Consider the following 4,775-nt stretch of genomic DNA (forward strand, 5'->3'; position numbering starts at 1 on the left):
CGGAAATACATCAGGAAATTCTTTTGCGACGGGAACATCATTGATGCTCTTTTCTTCAGTTTGTACTTTCTCGACGTGTGCTAGAACAGCATAGCAACCTTTTCTTATTAGTTTTTGTGCTTTCAAATTACTAATAAGATGTAGCTTCGTGTTGCCCTTTTCTCCGTACACCATTAAGGGTTTTCCTTTTTCTCGTATAATGCGAATTGCATTTTTGTAACAAACGATCTCCGCTTTCACTTCTTTCAACCAGTCCATACCGATTATCACATCAAAACTCCCTAACTCTACTGGTATCAAATCAATCTTAAATGTTTCGCTAACCAGTTTAATTTCTCGATTCCGACATATATTATCTGCTGAAATTAATTTACCATTTGCTAATTCGAGTAAAAATTTACTATCCAAAGGCGTCAATGGACAACTTAATTTAGCACAAAAATCTCTACTCATATAGCTTCTATCCGCACCCGAATCAAATAAAACGTAAGCAGATTTATTGTCAATAAGAAACGTACCCGTAACAAGCTCCGGGTCTTCCTGTGCCTCTGCCGCATTAATATTGAAAACTCTTCCACGGCCTTGTCCATTCGTGTTCTCCTGGTTCGGGCAATTTCTAATAATGTGGCCCGGTTTTCCACATTTATAACAAACTACATTGGCATAACTTGCTCCGACACTACTTGCTCCGCCATTACTCGTTCCGACACCATTTGTTCTTTTCGTTCTATTAACCCCTGGTCCGTAGACCTCACACTTCGCCGCGCTATGACCATTTCTTTTACACTTGTTGCAAAATTTGGTGCAGAACCCCGAGTGATTCTTTTCACACCTTTGGCATAGCTGCTTCTGATTGTTGTTGTTGTTGCGGTTATTGTTGTTGTTGGGATGATTGTTGTAGTTGCTGTTGTTGTTGTTGTTGTTATTGTTGGGCCGTTTGTTGTAGTTGCGATTGATGTTGCGATTGTTGGGATAATTGTTGCGATTATTGTTGTAATTGCTGTTGTTGTTGTATTGGTGATTCTTATCACCGTTTTCCTCCCACTTTCTTTTGACTTGCTTCACATTGGCCTCTTCAGCAGTCTGTTCTTTAATTCTTTCTTCAATTTGGTTCACGAGTTTGTGAGCCATTCTACATGCCTGTTGTATGGAGGCGGGCTCGTGTGAACTTATATCTTCTTGGATTCTTTCCGGTAATCCTTTCACAAACGCGTCGATCTTCTCTTCCTCATCTTCGAATGCTCCCGGACACAATAGGCACAATTCTGTGAATCGTCTTTCGTACGTGGTAATATCAAATCCTTGGGTTCGTAACCCTCTAAGTTCTGTCTTGAGCTTATTGACCTCGGTTCTGGGACGGTACTTCTCGTTCATCAAGTGCTTGAATGCTGACCACAGTAGTGCGTACGCATCGTCTTGTCCCACTTGCTCTAGATAGGTATTCCACCATGTTAACGCAGAACCTGTGAAGGTATGCGTAGCGTACTTTACTTTGTCCTCTTCAGTACACTTACTTATGGCAAACACCGATTCGACCTTCTCGGTCCACCGTTTCAATCCGATCGGTCCTTCGGTTCCATCAAATTCCAAAGGTTTGCAGGCAGTGAATTCTTTGTAGGTGCATCCTACACGATTTCCTGTACTGCTAGATCCAAGGTTATTGTTGGTATGTAGCGCAGCCTGTACTGCGGCTATGTTTGAAGCTAGAAAAGTACGGAATTCCTCTTCATTCATATTCACGGTGTGTCGAGTAGTCGGTGCCATTTCCTTCAAAATAGTTAAATGGAACAAGTTAATCATACAGAATATTAAGAGTAGTTAATAGTATTTCGTAGCATAATATGAACTCATTTATAAAAGCTTTTTCTTCATATTAGCGTTTTATAAGTTTAAATTCGGGTAGTACCTACCCGTTAAGTTCATACTTAGTAGCTAATATACAATTCAACTACTACAATTCTATATGAAAAACTGATTATAATAATATTTCGCGTTCAAACTTTTATACAATATTTTACAAACTTACAATACCGTTTATTTTACATAAAGCATGAAATATAGCACACAATAACTTTGATACAAGATAGTTGTGAAGATAATTCTAGCTAGTACACAAGTCGTTCAGCAAAGGCAATAAAGACACGTAATTCATACGTCCAGAAACAAGTCATGCATTCTGGTTTTACTAGGACTACTTCCCATCCTTGGTCTTGTGCAACATAACCGTTATGGCCGTTGATAAGACAGCGTGTTGTAGCGTCGTCAAAGGGACGAGGGTTACGTAATGTCCAACAGTCCCGTAATAATCTAAAAACCTCATTTCTTACCCCAATTACCGACTCCGTCACTTGTGGAAACGTTTTGTTTAATAGTTGTAGCCCGATGTTCTTGTTCTCACTTTGGTGAGAAGCGAACATTACTAATCCGTAAGCATAACATGCTTCTTTATGTTGCATGTTAGCCGCTTTTTCTAAATCACGAAGTCCAATATTCGGATATATTGAGTCAAAATAATTTCTTAACCCGTTGCGTAAAATAGCATTTGGGTTCCCCGCAATATATGCGTCAAAGTAAACACATCGTAACTTATGGGTTTCCCAATGTGATATCCCCCATCTTTCAAACGAAAGTCTCTTATAAACCAAGACATTCTTGGAACGTTCTTCGAATGTCTTACAAACTGATCTCGCCTTAAATAGTTGTGCCGAGGAATTCTGGCCGACTCTAGACAAGATTTCATCAATCATGTCTCCGGGTAGGTCTCTTAAAATATTGGGTTGTCTATCCATTTTGTGTTTTTAAACTGTAAAATAGACAAGAGTTAGATTCATAAAAAAAATACTTATTAATACAAGCAATTTTTACATATATCATAAAGCATACGAACACTATATTACATATATTACACATATTACACCACACGAACACAACTATCTTATTCCGACTCGCTCGTTTCTTCTTCTTCGGTTTTGGTTCGTTTTGCCAAGTTTCTAGGGATATATGATGTTCCCCTAATACGAGCCGTCGTGATCCACATTGGTTTAGAAAAACCTGGTGGTTTAGAGGTTCCCGGGTCATTGTTACAACTTAAGGACTTCGGGGGTTGACGATACATATAAAGTTCATCGGGGTTGGAATTAGATTTCTCTATTTTTATGCCCTTTCCCTTATTATTTTCTTTTGCCTTTTTAAATTCAGTTGGGGTAATTTCTATAACATCATCGGAATTCTCGTCGGAATCCGATTCATCGGAGAATTGGTAATCCTCCCAATATTTTGCTTCCTTGGCGGAAACACCATTGACCATAATTAACCTTGGTCGGTTGGTTGAGGATTTTCTTTTACTTAACCGTTTTATTATTTCCCCCACCGGTTCTATTTCTTCATCCGGTTCCGATTCTTCTTCCGGTTCCGATTCTTCTTCCGGTTCCGACTCTTCTTCCGGTTCCTCTTCGGGAACTTGTGAATCAGTCCACGAATCATTCCAATTTACATTTGACTCTTCATTATTATTAGGTGAGTCAATGGGACTTGTTCTAGAGGTAGACATCTATCACATAATATCAAACGCGTTAAGAGATTAATATATCACATAATATTCACATGTTAAAAATATATAGTTTCCAACAAAATTTGTTAAGCAATCATTTTTCAAGTAAACACGGTCGAAGTCCAGACTCACTAATGCATCCTAACAAACTCGATAAGACACACTAATGCAAAATTCTGGTTCTCTAAGACCAACGCTCGGATACCAACTGAAATGTCCCGTTCTTATTGACTAAAAACGTTCCATATTAATTGATTTCGTTGCGAGGTTTTGACCTCTATATGAGACGTTTTTCAAAGACTGCATTCATTTTTAAAACAAACCATAACCTTTATTTCATAGATAATGGTTTTAAAAAGCTTTACGTAGATTATCAAATAATGATAATCTAAAATATCCTGTTTACACACGACCATTACATAATGGTTTACAATACAATTATGTTACAACAAAATAAGTTTCTTGAATGCAGTTTTTACACAATATCATACAAGCATGGACTCCAAATCTCGTCCTTATTTAAGTATGCGACAGCGGAAGCTCTTAATAATCACCTGAGAATAAACATGCTTAAAACGTCAACAAAAATGTTGGTGAGTTATAGGTTTAACCTATATATATCAAATCATAATAATAGACCACAAGATTTCATATTTCAATACACATCCCATACATAGAGATAAAAATCATTCATATGGTGAACACCTGGTAACCGACATTAACAAGATGCATATATAAGAATATCCCCATCATTCCGGGACACCCTTCGGATATGATATAAATTTCGAAGTACTAAAGCATCCGGTACTTTGGATGGGGCTTGTTGGGCCCGATAGATCTATCTTTAGGATTCGCGTCAATTAGGGTGTTTGTTCCCTAATTCTTAGATTACCAGACTTAATAAAAAGGGGCATATTCGATTTCGATAATTCAACCATAGAATGTAGTTTCACGTACTTGTGTCTATTTTGTAAATCATTTATAAAACCTGCATGTATTCTCATCCCAAAAATATTAGATTTTAAAAGTGGGACTATAACTCACTTTCACATATTTTTACTTCGTCGGGAAGTAAGACTTGGCCACTGGTTGATTCACGAACCTATAACAATATATACATATATATCAAAGTATGTTCAAAATATATTTACAACACTTTTAATATATTTTGATGTTTTAAGTTTATTAAGTCAGCTGTCCTCGTTAGTAACCTACAACTAGTTGT

This window comes from Rutidosis leptorrhynchoides, chromosome 2 (assembly GCF_046630445.1).
Source record: "Rutidosis leptorrhynchoides isolate AG116_Rl617_1_P2 chromosome 2, CSIRO_AGI_Rlap_v1, whole genome shotgun sequence".
In the NCBI taxonomy this organism is placed as follows: Eukaryota; Viridiplantae; Streptophyta; class Magnoliopsida; order Asterales; family Asteraceae; genus Rutidosis; species Rutidosis leptorrhynchoides.